Genomic DNA, 23,941 nt, shown 5'->3' on the forward strand with positions numbered 1-23,941 from the left:
ATATCCACACACATGCCTATATATCCTGATATCTATCTTCATTAGATACATATCTTAATTACACATATATCTTTATTCGATAGATATCTTAAGAAGCTTCTCTGAAGTGGTAGGTAGATATACAGTTCAATTAGATATACAGTTCAATTAGATATACATATTAGAAGATAGAAATACTTGAGCAATTGATCAATAGAGGTTCTGTTTATTAAATTAAAAAAGTAGTTGCATACCTATTTTTACATGTTAATTATTCTTTCAAAGACACTGGTGAATTTTCATGTTAAAAAAATTATAAAATGTGTATTTAAATCACCCATATAGTGAGTCTTAAGTCTCCAGATTTATTACTTTATGAGCTACCAGAATTATAGAAATGTGGCAATTTATTTTGAAGGAAAAGGAGGATTTTAAAAATGTACTACCATGTGATTTTAATAGCACACTATACAGACATCAGTACTTACAGGGAAAACCTTAATAATCCTTTAGTGTAATGGCTAGTGTTAATTATCTCTCACACAGACACATGCACATACACACTCTCTTAGAGCTACTTTATTTTTATCCTCAGAAGACCCTTATGCACAAAGGCGATTGTTTCCGTTATAGAAGCTTCCCTTGTGTGATTATTTCCCTTTTAGAATCTTAGGCATCACAGTTTAGAGAAGTCCCCTCAAAAGCCCCGTTCTTATATGGCTAAGCCACAACCCGGTGCCTAAGTCTATTCTCAGTGTATCAGTGCTCATCAAGACAATTATACAATGAAAAGCTTAGGCTTTTTTTTACAAAGTCAGTTTATGCTATACTATAAATTAATTTACAGAATTAATTCTCAGATATTCCTTGTATTAAAAGGACCGGGTATTTCCTGGGTACTTCATAGCTTAAGATAACAATGTGTTTATCACAGTATTTTTATTTCACTTATTTGCTTAAACAACTGTGGCTCTTAATTTATAGTAGAATAAATTTGATGTGTGTGTTAACTTTCTACTACTTAATAAACTGATAATTTTAGCCCTACTTGCCCTGTCTATTCTGCCAAACCAAATTACAAAATTTACACTTTACTCCTACGACACATTCTTCATTATTCTTCCCCTGTGACTTTTCTTGTGTTAATCGCTATTAGGAAAATGTCTCTTACTTGTCTCTTCAGAGAAACTTCTTACTGTGGCTTTATTTTCCAGGTACCAGGTTATAACAACTTACTTTGGTATTTGTTATACCAAGCGATTGTGATGCCTGAACTTCCTTGACCTCAGCTGATCATCAGAGGGAGAGAGGACAAAAGCCCTTGAGCAGGCAGTGAGATACATAGAGTTTTTAACAATTTATTGTGCACAACAGATGTCAACAAAATATCATGTAGGTTATTGGGATATTTGGGGTGTTCTTTGGAGTGTTCTAGAGGAATCATCTCAAAACTCTCCCAGCACAGAAGTAGTGTGTCTGTTATCAGTGGTGCCATCACAGATCTTTAAGGCTTTAAGGTTTACTAGGAATGCCACTGGCCTCAGTGCTCGAAGGACCACTGATCCTTGCTACCATCCTGGTATTTAATTAGAGTAGAAAATAAACTTTATCATCCCATTTGTGCCTTTTATTATCTTTTTCCTTAAAAAAAAAAAAAAAAAAAAGCACAACAAACCAAAGCTTCTAAAATTCACCTTTTTTTTTTTTCTTTTTTGGTGGAACAAAGATGTGATAGTATTAGAGTTGTTTATTTTGTTTAAATTAAAGGATTTCTATCTTGAAGTATGTACTTTGTTTTCCTCAGGAGCACAAGCCACTCTACAGATAATAACTCACTTAGATCTTTCAAATTCTGCAGAGAGTTGTAGTGATAAGTAGTGTATACAATTTATAGGGAGGACAGTTGAAATAGAGGTTGCCTCTAATTGCTCAGATTCAGAAACCACAACTATAATGGAACTCAGAATGGAATCTGGGTCTCTTGACTCCCAATTAGTTCTCTATCCACTAGATCACACTCCCTGCTCCTCAGTCTTAGGAAAATAGATGATAAATTTTATATAAGGCTACCTCTCAATTACCTACAGTTTGTAACGAGCTCCTACAGATGCTGGTTTACATTCACATCATTGCCCTGGAGTCGGCGCTAGGGCATCTGCCAGAATCCTGCGGATCAGCTGTCTTGTGCTACTGTGGCAAAGGAAGGAAGAAAGGCAAGCAGGAGGAGAATGAAGGGAGCAGAAGCAGCTTGGATGTGGGAAGCACAGAACTAATAAAAATCAGGGAAACTTTAATAGTTGCGGAGTTGGATGTCAAGATTATGCTGCCATCTATGTGCAGATGGAGACAAATTGAGATAGAATTCCGTCCTTATACATCATTTTCCATACCAACATAAGGGTAAACTTAACATAAGGGTAAACCTGTTGGGAGAGGGATGCAGGCATCATGTCTGGCCACGAAACTGGGAAGAAGCCCCCAAAACAGCCCAAGAAGCAGGCTGAGGAGATGGACAAGGAGATAACATTTTCGAGCATAAGGAGAAAAAGGAGCAGAAGAAACTCAAGGAGCTAAAAGCAGAGGCTGCAGGGAAGGGCCCCCTGGTCTCAGGTGGAATTAAGAAATCTGGTAAAAAGCAAGCTGTTTCTTGTGCCTGAGGCCATGGCGACCCTGGATTCCAACCCTATTTAAACATCTGAATTTCCTGCTGTAACATCCTTTGCCACCTATAGTTAGAATGAAGTGTCATCTTGGAGACTGCTGCACATTTAAGAATAAACTTTTGTAAAAATAAATGAAATAAAAATAAAAGCAAATCTAAACCACAAAATAAGCAAGTAACATTAAAAGCTAGAGCTTTGGCAGTTCTGCAAGGACTTCCGTTGCATAGGCAGATTTCATGTAAGCTGTTGAATCTCTAGTATCAATGGTATGGCATGACTCAAAGTACATGGTAGTAATTTAAAAATTTCCAAGTGAGAGTGGTGACAAAGCAAACACATTACAAAGCTCAATAGGGAGATTATTCACATAGTTAGTATTTGGACGTGGTGCCTTGCAGCAATAAACTGTAGCAGAGTGAACTGTTACTGTCCTGTTTTAGTTATGATTGTCTTTATTTTGATTACTCAGAAATTTCTAATATATCTTCTTGAAAATCAGAGTGGGTTGTGATGTTTAATATAAGAAATTATAGGCCAGGAGCAGTGGCTCATGCCTGTAATCCCAGCAATTTGGGAGGCCGAGGCAGGCAGATCACGAGGTCAGGAGACCGAGATCATCCTGGCTAGCATGGTGAAACTGTGTCTCTACTAAAAATACAAAAAAGTAGCCAGATGTGGTGGCACATGCCTATAATCCCAGCTACTCTGGAGGCTGAGGCAGGAGAATCACTTGAACCCAGAAGGCAGAGGTTGTAGTGAGCCGAGATCACACCACTGCACTCCAGCCTGGGTGACAGAGCAAGACTCCGTCTCAAAAAACAACAAAAAAATTGTTGTCAACATTTATATGGGATAAAACTACTCAACCTTTTTTGTTTCTATTATCTGGAGATATTTACATCATTGTTTTTTAGAAGATAAACTTAAGGCATGAAATACATGTTCAGGGCCGGGCGTGGTAGCTAATGCTTGTAATATCAGCACTTTGGGAGGCCACGGTGGGTGGATCGCGTGAGGTCAGGAGTTCAAGACCAGCCTGGCCAACATGGCGAAACCCTGTCTCTACTAAAAATACAAAAATTAGCAGAGAGTGTTAGTGGGTGCCTGTAATCCCAGCTACTTAGGAGGCTGAGGCAGGAGAATTGCTTGAACCTGGTAGGTGGAAGTTGCAGTGAGCTGAGATCACACCACTGCTCTCCAGCCCGGGTGTAAGAGCCAGCCTCTGTCTCAAAAAAAAAAAAAAAAAAAAAAAAAGAGAGACAGTGAGAGAGAAATACATATTCAGTGATGAGATTTGCTTAAACAAGCAACAATTGTATAAAAGAAGAGAGAATGGAGAGTGTGGCAAATCTTGAAAGTATAAATGACTATATGATCTCTCAAAGGAGCTTTTGGTAAAATTCCTGATGATTAGAATGTGTGAATCTCATTAACTGCACCTTAGAATGGTGCCTGGTGCATAGTCAGCTCTCAGTAAGTATCTGCCTAAATGAAGGACGTAGAAAAGCCAGCTTTTAGTGAGTTCCAGGATGCAAGAGCATTGAGAAAATGGAGAGAGTCATTATGGAAACATCAGCTAACATGCTTGAAGTAAGGAGGAACCATGAATTGTCTCAGAGATGTGCAAGCTTTTTCACAGAGTTAAAAGCTGAGACAATGGTCTAATATAGGGGAGACAGTGTGGATGATACAGGAGAGAGAGGGACAGTATATAAGACAACACTCCTGAACATAGAGGGGCTAAGACTTCCAGCAGAAGTAGAGAGTTTGGCTTATATGAAAGGAGGAACTTGTTTTTGTTTTGTTTTGTTTATTCAGGAGTGAAGGGAAAATAAGAGATCACAATTCAGGCTGGTCAGTTGTGCGAGTTCCTGTGTGGTAGATGCTATATTTTCTTTTCTTTTTTTCTTTTCTGTTTTGTTTTTTTTTGGTTTTTTTGTTTGTTTGTTTGTTTGTTTTTTTTTTTGAGACAGACTCTCACTCTGTCACCCAGACTGGAGTGCAGTGGTGTAATCTTGGCTTGCAGCAACCTCTGCCCCCTGGGTTCAAGTGATTCTCCTGCCTCAGCCCCCACCTAGTAGCTGGGATTACAGGTCCACACCACTACTCCCAGCTAATTTTTGTATTTTTAGTAGAGACGGGGTTTCTCCATGTTGGCCAGGCTGGTCTCGAACTCCTGACTTCAAGTGATCCACCCGCCTTGGCCTCCTAGATTTCTGGCATTACAGGCATGAATCACGGTGCCCGGCCAAATGCTATATTTTCTAGAAATTGGATGTTTTGTTGAGATTGACTGAAAGTATGAACCACAGGGGTGCAGAGGAAGCATTGACAAGGGGAGTGTCCTAGCATTTTTGTAGGACAGGTCTTGTGTTCATGAAATCCCTAGCTTTTGTTTGTCTATGAAGAGTCTTCCTCTCTCCTTCATCTTTGAAGGATATTTTCACTGGATTTACTATTCTACAATAACAGTTAACAGTTGTTTTTTTCTTTTGACATTGTCTCCTGTCCTGTAAGGGTTCCACTGAGAAGTCCGCTGCCACATGTATTGGAGCTCCATTGAATATTATTTGTTTTATTTATCCTGTCACTTTTAGAATCCTTTCTTTATCTCTGGCCTTTGGCAGTTTCATTATTAAATGTCTTCAGATAGACTTACTTAGGATAAATGTGCTTCGTGTTCTATAACCTTCTTGTACTTGGATATTGATATCCTTCTCTAGGTTTGGGAAATTCTGTTAGTATTCTTTTGATGAAACTTTCTACACTTCTCTCTCTCTCTCTCTCTCTCTCTACATCCTCTTTAAGGCCAAGAACTCTTAGATTTTTCCCTTCTGAGGCTGGCTATTTCCCAGATTTTGCATGCATGTGTTATTCTCATTTATTCTTTCTTTTGTCTTCTCTGGCTGTGTATTTTCACGTAGCCTCTCTTCAAATTCACTAATTCTTCTGCTTGATCAATGCTGTTACAAAACTCTTATGCACCCTGCAGTGAGTCAATTGCATTTTTTAACTCTAGAGTTTCTGTTTGATACTTTTAAATTATTTCAATCTTTTAAAAATTTATCTCATAGGATTCGGAATTCCTTCTGTGTCATTATGAATTTTGTCGAGTTTCCTCAAAACAACTCTTTTGAATTTTCTGTCTGTAAGTTCACATATCTCTCCATAATGTTTCACTGGTGCCTTATTTAGTTCATTTGGTGAATGCATGTTTTACTGGATTGTCTTGATGCTTATGGATGTTTATCACTATCGAGGCATTGAAGAGTTAGGCATTTATGGTAGTATTTGCAGTCTGTGCCCATTCTTCTTGGGAAGGCTTTCCAGGTATCCAAAGTGACTTGAGTGTTTTTATCTAAGTTTTTGGTTACTGCAGCCATATCTGCCTTAGGGGGAACCCCACGCCCAGTTTTTATCTAAGTTTTTGGTTACTGCAGCCATATCTGCCTTAGGGGGAACCCCACGCCCAGTAACTCTAAGGATCTTGATGACTCCTAGAAGTACTGCCTTTGTGGTCTTGGATAAGATCTGGAAGAATTCTCTGGATTATCAGGCAGGGACTCGTTCCTTCCCCTTACTTACTCCCAAATAAACAGAGTCTTTCTCTTTGAACTGAGCTTCTAGGGCTGGGAAAGGGGTGACACCATCATGGGGACTCCACCGAGTTAGGCCCAAAGCCAGCACAACACTGGGTCTCACCCAAGGTCCACAATAACCACTGCCTGGCTATTGCCTTTGTTAACTCAAGTTTCTAGAGTTCTAGAATCTGCTGGTGGTGAAACAATCCAGGCTTTTATCTCAACCTTCAGGGCTTCAAGTGTCCCCTGATCACAGTTAGGTCCAGAGATGCTGTCTGGCAGCCAGTCCCTGGAGTCACAAACCTTAGGTATCAACCTGGTGCTCTTTTTTATTGTGGTTCAGCTGACACCAAGGCAACAAGAAAAAATCTTTCCCACTTTTCCCTTCACTTTCCACATGCGGAGGTGTTGCTCCCACTGGTCACCACCACCCAAGCCTGTGGTGAGTAATGTCTGATTACCACCAATGTTTATTCAAGGCCCACGGGCTTTTCAGTCAGCCTGTGGTGAATGCTTCCAGGCCTGGAACTCTCTTTTCAGAGCAGTGGACTCTTCTTTGACTCAGAGTAAGTCAAGAAATACTGTCTAAAAGCCAAGACCTGGAATTGGGTACCTCAAGAGCCCACTTGGTGCTTGATATGGTTTGGCTGTGTCCCCACCCAAATCTCATTCTGAATTGTACTTTCCATAATCCCCACATGTTGTGGGAGGGACCTGGTGGGAAGTAATTGAATCATTAGAGTGGTTTCCTCCACGCCATTCTCATGACAGTAAGTTCTCACAAGATCTGATGGTTTTATAAGAGGCTTTTCCCTTTGCACTTGGCTCTCATTCTTCTCCGTCCTGCCGCCCTGTGAAGAAGGACTTGCTTGCTTCCCCTTTTGCCATGATTATAAGTTTCCTGAGGCTTCCCCAGCCCCACAGAATTGTGAGTGAATTTAACCTCTTTCCTTTTTAAATTACCCAATCTTGAGTATGTCCTTATAGCAGCGTGGGAATGGACTAATACAGTAAATTGGTACCACAAAGAGTGGGCCATTGCTGTAAAGATAACCAAAAATGTGGAAGCAACTTTGGAACTGGGTAACAGGCAGAAGTTGGAACAGTTCGGAGAGCTCAGAAGAAGACAGGACAATGTGGGAAAGTTGGGAATTTCCTAGAGACTTGGAGGGCTCAGAAGACAGGAAGATGTGGGAAACTTTGGACCTTCCTAGAGACTTGTGGAAGGGCTTTGACCAAAACGCTGATAGTGATATGGACAATGAAGACCAGGCTGAGGTGGTCTCAGATGGAGATGAGAAACTTGTTGGGAACTGGAGTAAAAGTCACTCTTGCTCTTCAAAGAGACTGGCAGCATTTTGCCCCTGCCCTAAAGATTTGTGCAACTTTGAACTTGAGAGAGATGATTTAAGGTATCTGGTGGAAGAAATTTCTAAGCAGCAAAGCATTCAAGAGAAAGCACAACATAAAAGTTTGGAAATTTTGCAGCCTGACAATGCAATAGAAAAGAAAAACTCATTTTCTGGGGAGAAATACGAGCCAGCTACAGAAATTTGCATAAGTAACAAGGAACCAAATGTTGATTCCCAAGACAATGGGGAAAATGTTTCCAGGGCATATCAGAGACCTTCATGGCAGCCCCTTTCATCACAGGCACAGAGGCCTAAAAGGAAAAAATGGGCCAGATCCAGGGCTCCCCTGCTATATTTAACCTCAGGACTTGGTGCCCTTCATCCCAGCCACTCCAGCCAAGGCTAAAAGAGGCCAAGTTACAGCTCAGGCCGTTGTTTCAGAGAGTGCAAGCCCCAAGCCTTGGCAGCTACCATGCAGTATTGGTCCTGAGGGTGCACAGAAGACAAGAATTGAGGTTTGGGAACCTCTACCTAGATTTCAGAGAATGTATGGAAATGTCTGGATGTCAGGCAGAAGTCTGCTGCAGGGGTGAAGCCCTCATGGAGAACCTGTGCTAGGAAAGTGTGGAAGGGAAACGTGGGTCAGAGCCCCCACACAAAGTCCTCACTGGGACACTGCCTGGTGGAGCTGTGAGAAGAGGGCCACTGTCTTCCAGACCCTAGAATGGTAGATCCACTGACAGCTTACACCACAGACCTGGAAAAGCAACAGACACTCAATGCCAGCCCATGAAAGCAGCTAGGAGGTGGACTGTACCCTGTAAAGCCACAGGGGCAGAGCTGCTCAAGGCCATGGGAACCCACCTCTTGCAATAGCATGCCCTGGATGTGAGACATGAAGTCAAAGGAGATGTTTGTAACTTTAAGGTTTAATGACTGTCCTGTTGAGTTTCAGACTCACATGGGGCCTGTAGCCCCTTTGTTTTGGCCAATGTCTCACATTTGGAATAGGTGTATTACCCAATGCCTGTACCCTCATTGTGTCTAGGAAGTAACTAACTTGCTTTTGATTTTCCAGGCTCAAATGCATAAGGAAATTGCCTTGTCTCCAGTGAGACTTTGGACTTTGACTTTCGAGTTAATGCTGGAATAAAAGTTTAGAGGACTGTTGGAAGGGCATAATTGTGTTTTGAAATGTGAGGACATGAGATTTGGGAGGGGCCAGGGAGAAGTGATATGGTTTGGCTGTGTCTCCACCCAAGTTTCATCTTGAATTGTAGATCCCATAATCCCAACATGTCGTTGGACGGAGCCTGTAGGAGGTATTTGAATCACTGGGGTGGTTTCCCCCATGCTATTCTCATGATAATGAGTAAGTTTTCTTAAGATCCGGTGGTTTTACAAGGGGCTTATGCATTTGCTTGGCTCTCATTCTTCTCCTTCCTGCCAACATGAAAAGAAAGAAAGAAGGACATGTTTGCCTCCCCCTTCACCATGATTTTAAGTTTCATGAGGCCTCCCCAGCCCTGCAGAACCATGAGTCAATTAAACCTCTTTCCTTTATATATTACCCAATCTCAGGCATGTCCTTATACCAGTGTGAGTATGGACTAGTACAGCGCTGTACCCTACTGTGCCTGAGCTCTTACCTATGCTGTAAGATAAAATACCCTTTTAATTTTCTCTTTCCTTTTCTCAATCAGAAATAGTTTCTCCCTATGGCCACCACAGCTGAGAATGTGTTAGGTCACACCTAAAGTAAGCACATCTCTGAGTCTCACCTATGGCCCATGGTGAGCACTGCCTGGGTATCACTGTTGATTATTCAGGGACCAAGGACTCTTTAGTCAGCAGGTGATGAATCCTGCTGCGACTGAGTCCTTCCTTTCAAGGAAGAGGGTTTGTTTCCTCCCACCCCAGTGTATGTTTGGAAATGTCACCTGGAAGCTAGGGCCTAGAATAGGGGCCTCCATACTCTGCCTGGTACCATATCGTACTGTGGCTGAGCTAATACCCAAGTTGGAATACAAAGTCCTCTTTACTTTTCTGTCTCGTCTCCTCAAGCAGAGGGAAAGAGCCTCTCCTGGAGCTTCAAGTTGAGTTTTCTGGCATTGGGCTAAGGGTGACACAAGCACTCCTTTGGCCACCCCTGCTGGTATCTCACTGGGTCATATCCCCACCAAGTTTACTGGCTCTGAGCCCAGCACAGTACCAAGACTTGACCAGGAATTGCAGCCTTTGTGGCTTAAGCCACTTTTCAAAGTTATATAGGACCACAGAGTACTTTATTAGCCTGTGGTGGTGGAGCTGCAAGAATTCAGGTTCTAACCACTTGGATTAACAATTTTCCTCTTACTGGTGCTAGCATAATTGCTCCTTCTGCAGGTGCTGGCTGAGTTCTGCCTGGTGTTACTATCCATTATGACACAGAAGCACTGAGTTCCAATTCAGAATCCCACAATCAGTGCTCTCTTCGTGCCCTAGGCACATAGATTCTCCATGCCACAGTGCTGCTGCTGGGTGGTGGTGGTGTGGGGGCGGCGTGGTTGCCTTTCCTACCCTCTTCAGTGCCTCTTTCAGTGATGCCAAGCTAAAACCAGGTACTGTAATTGCTCACCTGCTTATTGATTCTTATGAAGGTGCTTTTTTGTGTGAATAGTTGTCCGATTTGTTGTTCTGATGGAGACGATCATCAGTGGACGTTTCTATCTGGCCACCTTGCTCTGCCTCGACATTCAAGTTTTCTTGATGAGCCATTCTCATTTTAGAAGCTCACTGATTTCTCTTTTCTTTTAATTAACAAGCTATTAATAATTTACACCATACAAGTTATTACTTGGCTGTAAATCATTTTTAAACCAGTATCCAATTATTTGAAATTTATGAGTCTCCTTTCTCCAATAAGAATATAAGTTCTTTGATCAATATGGCTCACTACAGTAAAACCAAGGATAATTTATCTTAGTTACCATAATGTTTAATGAAAAATATTGTTCCAAAGTTTTTCCAAAGAGAAGTCACTCCTTATACTGAGTGTCTATCCTCGGTGCCTAACATGTGGCTGAGTACGTACAAGGTATTTAATAAATGCTTATTGAACTGATATGGGCAACTACTTAATATTTAACTCATGTGTATAATTTCATTCCTTATGCTTTCAATGTCTTAAAATGGAGAAGGCCTCACCTCACCTGAATTTGTCTGCTGTAAAATGCGAACTATGTATGTGAGCTCTTAAGAGAGAACTTACATAAATTTAAGAAATATGTAAAAGTTAGATCATGCCCAAGATTTGTTTTTCAAACATAAGAAAATAAAATACATCACTGAGGATATAAGTCTTTTATGAGTCTTTTCTTCCTCATAAAAATAAAAGTAAGATACTTTAGTCACTTTTTTTTAAATAAATATACATTTATATTTGGAAGCTGTTGCTTTCTGGGCTATAAAATTTGCTTTATCACTGGCCCTAAGAAAGACCTATAATAATAATGTTACAATGTTATGTTTCAAAACATCATATTTATATACATTGAGATACCATTTACGTCATTTTATTTTAGACCTCAAAATATATTTTAATGAATCTGTTGATTTATATGAAGTATTTATGCACACTAAATACTTAATAATATTCCTCTATTAGGTGTTCCTGTCTCTAACTGTGCATCTGAAAAGGGGAGTTGAATTTTTCTCAAATTCTTATGTGATCATGGCAAATAAATTAAAACAGACAATTCTGTTGTTCCATATGTAACTTTCTAGAAACTCTTTCATGAACAATATTCATTTAGAATAAGTTTCAAGCAATGTTTAAATTTATTTCAGTTGTAAACAAGATATTTTCCTTTATCATTATCAAATTAGCCACAATGCTGATACTGTCATCACTAGCTGAATTAGAATATTTGTAACAATATAGACATTTGAACATAAACATTTGCAATACTTTTTCTATTTAGGATTCTTTTACTGGACGTTTAGGTATTCATTTTAATTGACTTTCCAAATATTACATGCTTACTGGAATAAAAAGAAAATAACAGTAGGCATTAACAAAGTAAAAAACTCATAAATCAACCATTCAGAGATAAATGTATTAATATTTTAATAGATTTTTTCCAATATTTTATGTGTGTATATGTATATATATACATAAAATATATGTGTGTGTGTGTGTATATATATATATACTTGCATGCTTTTTTTCTATCTTTTCGGATCATGGTATATAGAGAATTTTAAAAAATTAACATTGCATTGAATTTATTATCTGACAAGACTACATACTTTGCTTTTATTTATTTATTTATTTGTTTTTTGAGACAGAGTCTCGCTCTTTCACCAGGCTGGAGTACAGGGGCGCGATCTTGGCTCACTGCAACCTCCGCCTCCCGGGTTCAAATGATTCTCCTGCCTCAGTCTGCCGAGTAGCTGGGGCTACAGGCATGCACCACCACACCCAGCTAATTTTTGTATTTTTAATAGAGACGAGGTTTCACCATGTGGGCCAGGATGGTCTTGATCTCTTGACCTCATGATCCAGTCACCTCAGCCTCCCAAAGTGCTGGGATTACAGGCGTGAGCCACCGTGCCCAGCCTGACTAGATAGTTTTCAAAAATATAATGTTTAAGCTTATGCCTGTAATCCCAGTGGTTTAGGATGCTGATGTGGGAGAATGGTTTGAGGACAGGAGTTAAGAGACCAGCCTAGACAACACAAAGAGACCACGTCTCTACAATACACACATATTTGATCTATGTGGCGGCATGTGTAGCTACCAGGAGGCTGAGACGAGAGGATCACTTGAGGCCAGGAGTTGGAGGCTGCAATGATTTAGGTTCGCACCACTGCACTCTAGGGTGGGTAACAGAGTGAAACCCTGTCTCTAAATACATGTATGTTACAGAGTGACATAGGATTTCACTGTATTATAGTCTATATATTTACCCATCTATTTTATTTACTTTCACTACATATTTTAGATGTTATTGTTTCCCATTTTCCTTTTATGTAATAAACTTTGAACACAAAATTTTGAATATAGCTCTACTTATTCATCCCACTACTTATTACAGTAGAATTTAAGTGGAATCATCATCTCTCAGAATCTTGATCAACACTTTCAAAATATATTTTTAAAGGCTGTGCAAATTTATACATCCATCTAGGGCCAATAGCTGTATTTCTGTATATATATATGTGAATATATACAGCCCTTGGAGTTGTGCAGTGTGCAGCCCACAAAACTGAACTGGTGATTTTACTCTCGCCTGTAGAGTATGACTGTACCCATCTCACTATCACTAATATTAAATGTAATAAATTTAAAATTATTAATAGTATAAAAGGTTAAAAATAAACATGTTTCTTATTGAGCACTCAAGTTCAATTACATTTAGCAGAGATCTTTAAAAACTGTGGTATAAACATTATAGACATTTATTTTTTCTCACTTAGTGGTTTAGAGGAAGTACAGGTGATTCATGTCTGGCAGTAGCTTTTTCCACCATGTTGTTGAAAGATCTCTGTGGCTGTAAACTTTTTGCTGTCACCCACTTGGTCTAAGTTAGTACACCACTGCCTTTACTGTGTCCAAACAGCATTATGGAGGAAAGTGAAAAAGTGAAGGGAAGTAGAATTTCCTTTCTATTTAAGGGAACAATGCAATTTTCTTTATGAAAATTTCTAACTTTGTTTAAAAAACTTCTGTTCACATTCATTAGTCATAAATTAGTCACCTAGACAAATCTAATTGTTAGAGAAACTGGGAGATGTAGTGTTTATTTTGAGTTTGTCAAGATCCAGCTGAAAACTAGGAACTAAATATTGGTGAAAAAACAGAAAAATGGTTTTGAAGAATTATTACTCTCTGCTGTACAGTGAATCTTACATTTGCAATATATTTGATCACTGGTGAAATTGACATTTTTTCATGCATTTATGTAATTTTTTATATCAATTACACATTAGTGCTCTGTGCTATTTTTGCCACAGAAGTGTTTTTAAAAATACTTTTGGAAAGGGCTTTCTGTTTAATATTTATATTAACTTGTTCTTTTTTTTTTTTTTTTTTTTTTTGAGATGAAGTTTCGCTCTTGTTGCCCAGGCTGGAGTGCAGTGGAGCAATCTCAGTTCACTGCGACCTCCATCTCCCAGGTTCAAGCAGTTCTCCTGCCTCAGCCTCCTGAGTAGCTGGGATTACAGGCATATACCACCACACCCAGCGAATTTTGTATTTTTAGTAGAGACAGGATTTCGCCATGTTGGTTAGGCTGGTCTCGAACTCCTGACCTCTGGTGGTCCTCTTGCCTCAGCCTCCCAAAGTGCTGGGATAATAGGCATGAGCCACTGCGCCCGGCCTATGTTATCTGTTGTACTCATTTTAAGTATTATTATTGTACTACTTTTTATTTATTGGAATTTTACAGGCCTATAATCACATTTTTATTATCATTATACTTAGAAAGTTTTTCTATTCCCCAAGATGTTAATATTCATTAATATTTCATTATAGGATTAAATAAATTTAGATTTTATTTAAAATTTTATTTTATCTTTAGGCTTTTTGTTTGTTTTTGTTGTTTGCTAAGGCTAAGAAGAAAAATATCCAACTTCAGAGATTTTTAAAATACTTTTCTTTACTAATTTTGAAATTATTTAACACTAAGTAAAAATTCAGAAGATTTTATATTGTGCTCATATAGTTTACCATGTTTTTTTTGTTGTTGTTGTTCACTACCTTATAGTCCTGGCTCACTTTTTATTAAATATTACAAAATTATACACACATGATTTTAAAAATAATAAGGTTATCCTCCAATATTTAACAACTTTTTAAAATGTTTGATGAGTTTTTTTTTTTTTTTTCAACTCTTTTTAAGATACAGGGAGCACATATTCAGGTTTGTTACGTGGGTACATTGCACTCAGGTAGTGAGCATAGTACCCAATAGGTAATTTAGGAACCCATATCCGCCTCCCTCCCTTCCCCCTCTGTAGTCTGCATTGTCTATTGTTTCCATGTTTATGTCCACGTGTGTTCAATGTTTAGGTCCCACTTTTGAGTGAGAATGTGTGATATTTGGCTTTCTGTCCCTGCATTAATTTCTGATCCTGGTTAGGATAATGGCCTACAGCGCCATCCATGCTGCTGCAAAGGACATGATTTTATTTTTTATTTTTTGTGGCTGTGTAGTATTCATGGTGTGTATATGTAACATTTTCTTTATCCCATCTACCACTGATGGGCACTTAGGTTGATTCCATGTATTTGCTATTGTGAATAACAAGGCAATGGACATGTAAGTATATGTGTATTTTTGGCATAATGATCTATTATCCTTTGCATATATACACAGTAATGGTATTGCTGGGTTGAATAGTAGCTCTGAAATTATAGAACTGAATGAAACTGAGATGTAAGTATTGATACAAAAGATCAGTGAAACCAAGAATTGGTACTTGGTACTTTGGAAAAAAACAAACAAGAAAAGATTGATAGACCATTAGTTAGATTAACAAAGAAAAAAAAGAGAAGATCCAAATAAGCACAATCAGAAATGATAAGAATGACATTATAATTGATCCCACAGAAATATAAAAGATCCTCAGAGTATACTATGAACAACTCTATGCACATAAATTAGAAGATCTAGAGAAAATGGATGAATTCCTGAAAACACATAATGTCCCAAGACCAAATAAGGAAGAGATTAAAACCGTGAATAGACCAATATCAAGTTCTGCTATTGAGTCACAAAAAAACAAAACAACAACAAAAAAACAGTGAACTTACCAACCAAAAAAAGCGCTGGATGAGATGAATTCACAGTTGAATTCTTCCAGACATGCAAAGAAGAGCTGGTGCCAATCTTACTGAAAATATTCCAAAAAATGGAGGCAGAGGGGCTCCTCCCTAAGTCTTTCTATGAAGCTAGCATCAGCTTAACACCAAAATATGTCAGAGACACAATAACAGCAATAACAACAAAAACTTTAGGCCAGTATCCCTGATAAACATAGATATAAAAATCTTCAACAAAATACTAGCAAACCAAATCCCGCAGCATATCAAAACATTTAACACACCATGATCAGTCAGGCTTTATTCCTGGGATGCAAGACTGGTTTAACATACAGAAATCAATAAATGTAATTCACAATATGAACAGAATTAAAAGCAAAACTATGACATTCTTTCAATAGATGGAGAAACAGCTTTTGATAAAATCCAACATCCCTTCATGATAAAAAGCCTCAACAAACTAGGCATTAAAGGAACACACCTCAAAATGGTAAGAGCCACCTATCACAAACCTACAACCAACATCATATTGAATGGGCAAAAGTTAGAACTATTAAATCCTCTTGAGAACTTGGAACAAGAAAAAGATTCCCACTCTCAACACTCTTATTCAACATAGTACTGGAAGTCCTACTCAGAGCAACCAGTCAAGAGAAAGAAATTAAAGGCAACAAAATAGGAAAAGAAGATGTCAAACTATCTCTCTTCCCTGATGATATGATTCTATATCTAGAAAACCCTTGAGGTGATGTCAAAAGACTAGTAGAACTGATAAACAATTTTACTAAGGATTTAGGTTACAAAACAGTGTACAATAATCAGTAGCATATCTATACACCAATAATGTCCAGGCTAAGAGTCAAATAAAGAACACAATTCCCACCTCTACAATAGCAACATAGAAAATGAAATACCTAGGAATACAGCTAATCAAAGGGGTGAAATATTTCTACAAGGAGAAGTACAAAACACTGGTGAATGAAATCAGAGATGACAGAAACAAATGGAAAAACATTCCATGCTTGTGGATTAAAAGAATTAGTATAGTTAAAATGGCCATATTGCCCAAAACTATTTACAGATTCAATGCTATTACTACAAAACTACCAAAGTCATTCTTTACAGAATGAGAAGGAAAAAAATAAAAACTATTCTGGAATTCATGTGGAACCAAAAAAGAGTACAAATAGTTAAAGCAATGTTAAGCATAAGGAACAAGGCCAAAGGCATCACACTACCCAAATTGCAACTATACTATAAAGATATGGTAATCAAAATAGCATGGTACTGGTACAAAAAGAGACACACGAACTAGAGGAACAGAATAGAAAATGCAGAAATAAAGCTACAAGTTTACAACCATCTGATCTTCAATAAGGCTGACAAAGAAAACAAACAAAAAACAAAACAAAACAAAAAAATCAGTGGAGAAAACTCTTCTTATTCAATAAGTAGTGCTAGAATAACTGGCTAGTTACATGCAGAAGATTGAAGCTGGACCCCTGCCTTTCACTATATACAAAAATTAACTCTAAATGGATCAAAGATTTAAATGTAAGACCTCAAACTATAAAAATTCCAGAAGAAAATCTTTAAACAGACAATCTACAGGATGGGAGAAAATATTCCCAAACTATGTATCCAACAAAGGTGTACTATCCAGAATCTATAAGGAACTGAAATCAACAAGCAAAAAACGAATAACCTTGGCTGGGTGCGGTGACTCACACCTGTAATCCCAGCACTTTGTGAGGCAGAGGCAGGTGGAACACTTGAGGTCAGGAGTTTGAGACCAGCCTGGCCAGCATGGTGAAACCCCGACTCTACTAAAAATACAAAAATTAGCCGGGCTTGGTGGTCGGTGCCTGTAGTCCCAGCTACTCGGGAGGCTGAGGCAGGAGAATAGCTTAAACCTGGGAGGCGAAGGTTGCAGTGAGCTGAGATCATGCCACTGCACTGCAGCCTGGGCAACAGAGCGAAACTCCGTCTCAAAAAACAAACAAACAAACAGAAAAAAAGAATACACCATCAAACAACAACAACAACAACAACATAAAAACCTCATGAAAAGATGGGGAAAGAACATGAATGGAAACTTCTCAAAAGAAGACATACAAGTGGCCACCAAACATATAAAGGATGCTCATCACCAGTAATCATCAGAGAAATACAAATTAAAACCACAATGAGGTACTGTCTCACACCAGTCAAAATGACTCTCATTAAAAAGTCAAAACCGACAAATGCTAGCCAGGCTGTAGAGAAAAGGGAGCACTTATACACTGCTGGTGGGAATGTAAATTTGTTCAGCCATTGTGGAAAGCAGTTTGGAGATTTTTCATAGAGTTTAACATCTCTTTAAGGACTATCAGTTCTATTTTGTTGCTTTCTCCAGGGCTGGTGTTCAGTCAGGGCACATGTCTGGAGTGTGGTATATTCTACCAGGATACATTCTGAATATTTGGGACAACTGCCACACCACTTGTTAAATATTTTTGATTATCACCCTTGGGTCTATTGGTTTTTGCCTGAGCCTCACATTATGTAATTTTTCTACCTTATTATGTTGAATTATTAAGTGTTTTTCCTATGTAGAGGGTATTAAAAGATCAATACATTTTAAGGCATTTTTTATAACTTTGGTTTCTCTATTCTATTTTAATCAAGAGCTAAATAAATAGAGGCTAATGTCAAAACTTGATTATTTAAATCTCTAAATATATTCAAGGAAAAAACTAAAGTATAAAATTCAAATCAAGTTTTGACTAAGCTTATATTCTTTGTGAAAGAAAATGTTTAGTTGTCTCAGAATAAATGTACATTTTAATAAATAAAAAATACCATAATATAGGAATGTCTTTATATTACTTTAGTATACTTTAAACAAACCCCAACATAGGAGATGATATAACTTATGATTTATTAATGAGTTATAACTTCTTATTCTAATAAATTCCAAAATATTTAATTTTATTGCTATATGCTTTTACAGAAAGCCTTATGTGATTTTGTTTTTTATTATTTTTCTCATTAATAGGAACTTATTTATATATTTAGACATAGATAATAAATTACTGATTAGTACTTGAATAAATCAGTAATGACCAAAATCTGAAATAAATGTTGATAAAGCTTTGGAATATCTTTTTGTACTTCTGTGTGCATATGTATATCTTTGATTTGGGACTTTTTGTAAAATAAGCCACCTGAATACTATTCAGGATGAGTAAAGACATTTTCTGTTTTTCTACCTTATGCCTCCATTCCTGCCTGCAGTACAGACTATATTTACCATAGATTGCTTTATTTTAAGCTGTATAATAAGATTTTCTTTAAAATGTGTTACTTCTGTTTCAATGGGATTTTCTGTATACTGTGTAAATAGAAGGAGTTGCATTATCCGTGAAGCAAATATAATGTATGGTTGTCAAGACACTTGAAGATTTGATTAAGTTTTCAAATATTTCACCATTTACATTGAGGAATTGGAAGTGTGGAAAAAAATCAACAATACTGTTCTTTTGATGCTTTATTTTAGTATATAATTGCCTCTTAATAAAATATGTCATGTGACGGTTAGCAACAGTTCTGCTGTTCATCGCATGAATGCAGAAGATTTGATAAGAGGAGTTGAAGCAGTGTGAACAATGATTCAGCTTTTCTAGATGTTTTCTACAAATTCGATCCAATTAAGTACAATAAATACTTCTTCAACTGGTCTTATAAAGCTTTTACCTGAGTTAGATATAGGTAAAAAGAACTATATTTCATGAAATCTCCTATTGTTCCTTTTGTTTCAGGGCCTTAGTCAGCAGTCAGTATTTAATTATGATACATGAAATGCTATTTCTTTTAGGTTAGAGGTAATAAGAAAAATCAACAAATATTAGGAAACATGTTATATACAGCAGTAATTTATCATATATACTCTTTAAATATTATCAGAGTGGAAATTCAGAGACTGACAAGGACATTTACCCAGCACACTTTCAAGTCAGTCATTCAGTGTGTAGTATTAGGATCATGTATTTTGAAACCTACGTATTTTGAGTTGAATCTCAGGCAACTATCTGACTGATCTAGATATCATCTTACTCATCCGTGAATTGGAAATTAATTAGAAATATTATATACATCTACTTAATAGGCTTGTAAAGCTTGAGATGTTAAATAGATAATGATGATGATGAGAGAGAGATCAGAAAAGTCTGGATTATAATAAGTGCTAAATAAATAGTAATTCTTCATTATTATTAGCATCATCATCATCATCATCAGTTGTCTACATAGTTGTCAAGAAGCTGAGCATCTTGGCTTGCCATATTTTTATTTTCTAAAATAGTAAAGTGATTAGTGATACATTAAAAGCTAGTGTTAACTACATATAGACTCCAGTCTTTCAACACCTTCATTTTTTAATTGTGGGTTACATATTACAGATGATTTAAGGCTCAGTTTTGCAGTAAAGCACTTGTTGATGTGTATGCATATCTCACAAGGACATGTTGAATGTAATCTACATTTATAACCTATGGAAACTGCTTCTTCCTTTTGCAGGTACAAATGATTCATTATAATAATTTTATTAAGAATTATTATTATTATTATTATTTTGAGATGGAGTCTCGCTCTGTCGCCCAGGCTGGAGTGCAGTGGCGCAATCTCAGCTCTCTACAAGCTCCGCCTCCCGGGCTCATGCCATTCTCCTGCCTCAGCCTCCCGAGTAGCTGGGACTACAGGTGCCTGTCACCACGCCTGCTAATTTTTGGTGTTTTTAGTAGAGATGGGATTTCGCCGTGTTAGCCAGGATGGTCTCGATCTCCTGACCTCGTGAACTGCCTGCCTCGGCCTCCCAAAGTGCTGGGGTTACGGGTGGGAGCCACCGCGCCCGGCCTAAGAATTATTTCTTTTCATACTCTTGAATAATGAGTACCCTTTTCTCTGCCCCCTCACTGCCATGTCTAAGGTCTTGATCTTAACCTTCCTGGGAAAATGTGGGGGCTTATAAAGACATCTGCTCCACTCTTTGCCTTCCAGCCATCTACCATCTGCAATTCATACTCATTACGGATTCAATAGCTGTATTCAGTCAGTATCTTTCTTCCTCTAAAATAATCACATTTTAGTTTCTTACAGTTTTGTGAGGGTGAAGAAACAATTGATGTTTTCTTTTGCATTATTTTCTTCCCTTGCCTTGGCTTTCCCTTTTTATTCTCCTTCAAAAAAGTTTTCATTTTTCTCTAGATGGTCTCCTAATGTGTCTCCTTTGAGCCACATATGTTAGAATGATCTTAACCTGTTCTCCCAGACAGCAGAGCTTAACAAAAAAGACCAGTGGATATTTGATGAATTTTGAATTTTAATTTTTGTGGGTACATAGTAGGTATACATATTTATGGGGTACATGAGCTGTTTTGGTACATAATAATCACATCACGTAAAGTGAAATATCCATCCCCACAAGTATTTATCCTTTGTGTTACAAAAACTCAATTATACTTTTTTAGTTATTTTAAAATGTAAAAATAAATTATTATTGGCCAGGCATGGTGACTCACGCCTGTAATCGCAGCACTTTGCAAGACCAGGTGGGCAGATCTCTTGAGGTCAGGAGTTGGAGACCAGCCTGGCCAACATGGTGAAACCCTGTTTCTACTAAAAATACAAAATTAGCTGAGTGTGGTAGCGCACCATTAATCCCAGCTACTTGGGAGGCTGAGGCAGGAGAATCGCTTGAACCTGGGAGACGGAGGCTGCAGTGAGCTGAGATAATGCCACTGCACTCAGTCTGGGTGACAGAGTGAGACTCCATCTAAATATACATAAATACATACGTATATACACATACATATATACACACACACACATATATATACATACACACATACATATATCTGACTATAGTCACCCTGTTGTTGTACCATCAAATACTAGATCTTATTCATTCTTTCTATTTTTTCACACCCATTAACCTTCTCCACCTACATCCCCATCCTCCTGACTACCCTTCCCAGCCTCTGATAACCATCCTTCTGCTCTCTATCTCCATGAGTTCAATTGTATTGATTTTTAGATCCCACAAGTAATTGAGAATGCAATGTTTGTCTTTCCGTGCCTGGGTTATTTTACTTAGCATAATGACTTCCCATTCCATACATGTTGTTGCAAATGACAGGATCTCATTCTTTTTTTAGGGATGAATAGTACTCCATTGTGTATAAGTACCATACTTTCTTTATCCATTCGCCTGTTGATGGACACTTAAGTTGCTTCCAAATCATGACTATTATAAACAGTGCTGCAGCAAACATAGGAGTGTAGATATCTCTTCCATATACTGATTTCCTTTCTTTTGGGTATATACCCAACATTGAGCTTGCTGGAACATATGGTAGCTCTATTTTTAGTTTTTTGGTGAACCTCTAAACTGTTTTCCATAGTAGTTGAAATAATTTATATTTCTACCAAGAGTGTACAAGAGTTCTCTTTTTTTTGTTTTGTTTTGTTTTGAGACAGAGTCTCGTTCTGTCGCCCAGGCTGGCACGATCTCGGCTCACTGTAAGCTCCACCTCCCGGGTTCACGCCATTCTCCAGCCTCAGCCTCCCAAGAGTTCTCTTTTTTCCACATTCTCACCAGCATTTTTTATTGCCTGTTTATTGGATAAAGCCATATTAATTGGGGAGAGATGATATCTCACTGTAGTTTTGATTTAAATTTCTTTGACAACCAGTGATGCTCAGCATCTTTTTATATGCCTGTGTGCCATTTATTTGTCTTTTTTTTGAGAACTTTCTATTAAAATCTTTTGCTTATTTTTAATCCGATTATTAGATTTTTCCTACAGAGCTGCTTAAATTCCTTGTATATTGTGCTTGTTAATTCCTTATCAGATGGGTAACTTGCAGGATAATGTTTTACTAAGGAATATAATCAAGAAAGAAAGGATGAAGAACAGTAGAGTGAAGGAGAGAAGTGAGAAACCAATGAGATCAAATTCTATTTTGAGTGTGACATTTTGGTATCTCCTTAAATTGTTCATCCAAAGCAAGTGCTTCACACCTCACTCACCTCTCCCCAGTTACAGCCCTGATTGAGAGGCATTATCAGTTCAGATGCCAACAGATGCAACTGGTTGTCTGATCCAGGAACTCTGTTCCCTAAGAAGTGTAGACTGAGTCTTGGGATCACCCATCAGTCGGGAGTAAAGAGTACCTCTGTGAAGATGGTCAAAATCACAGAGCTATCATAAGAGGCAAGTGAATCTAAGAAGATGTGAAATGGTGATTAAGAGATGTACAATCCACTCTTCACACAACTCAGCTACTTGAGTGTCCACCATATATCTGGCTCTCATAAAAAAAGATAAGAAGAAAAAATGTCCTTACTTCTTCTCTGATAGAGATGAAATAAATCAATTATTTTCAGAGGAGTTCCTTTAAGGTAGTGGCCAGCTGCACCCTCTGAAAACTTAATGCAAGTGGGCTAGGAGATTGGCTATCTCTCCCATTACTATAGCTGGTCCTGGGGCTGCAACTGGTCTTTGCCATCTCCCCCCTTTTACCACCCAGTCTAGATTCCCTTCATCTTTAGCAATTCTTTGACTGGTCTGGGTGATTTGTCTCATGGAATGATGCAAATCTTCATTTCAGAGTTGTCTAAATTATTACATTTTTCAATGTTCTCGGGACATGGTTATTACATTCTCTATTTTGCTTTCAAAACTAGAGGTAGAAGCATCAAGTATTGTCACTTTGAATCCCTTGAGTATTACTTGTCTCTGCCCCCATTGCAAAGCAGCAACCCTGACTCTTTATGCTAATCATGGAAGTTAGCCTCCTCTAGTACTGCAACTGCTTTATTTGCTCATAGATCTGCTGGCACGAAGAGTACTGTATGAACCAAGGAAGGTTGTAGCTTCAAGTTTAATTGTACCCTTAATATGTTCTCTAGCAGAAGCATTTCTCTCCTGGGATACAGGATCTCTTGCCCTACATAGCCAAAACTTGCAGAGATGGGAAGCATGACTACAAGTGGGTCATGGAGTGGTGGTAAAAGGAGCCAGTCTTTCTTCTATCATTTGGTTCAAGACCCAAGTAGTCTAATTAAAGGGACATAGGACTATATACTGGCCATTGATTCAGTGTGTGTACTGCATTCTGGAAGTCAACACCTTGACCCCACAGAGTACTCATTTTAAGCTTGTACTGTAACTGAGATCATAGGAGGCAATTTCATCTATCTCTGAGGTTGACTGCATGTGGGTGATTGGTTGCCTGAATTCCATGTACATGTCATTATTGGTACACTTCCTTTGCTGTAAATTATGTCTTTTCCAGTGAGGCAATGCTATGTGCAATATAACATTGATAGTTCAGGTGCATCTTTGCAAAGTCATACTACATGGCCTCTCCCACCCAGGAAAGAACTCTGTAAGAAGGCATTACATTTGATAAGGAGAAATCACAACTCTCCAGGGTGTAAAAGTTCTGATGTGATTTACCTGCCAGTAAATGGCCAGATGGTATTCTCAAGTAATGTTGTCATAGAGAGGGCTCAA

General features: G+C 38.1%; 1 protein-coding gene and 1 pseudogene across 2 annotated transcripts in view; both read left to right on the forward strand.

Annotated features, from left to right (window-relative positions):
• NKAIN3 (sodium/potassium transporting ATPase interacting 3) overlaps positions 1-23,941 on the forward strand; it is a 751,074-nt gene that overhangs the window by 130,781 nt on the left and 596,352 nt on the right. The gene's annotated exons all lie outside the window — the stretch shown is intronic.
• LOC115899700 lies at positions 2,428-2,636 on the forward strand (annotated as a pseudogene).

Source organism: Rhinopithecus roxellana, chromosome 9, assembly GCF_007565055.1.
Source record: "Rhinopithecus roxellana isolate Shanxi Qingling chromosome 9, ASM756505v1, whole genome shotgun sequence".
NCBI lineage: Eukaryota > Metazoa > Chordata > Mammalia > Primates > Cercopithecidae > Rhinopithecus > Rhinopithecus roxellana.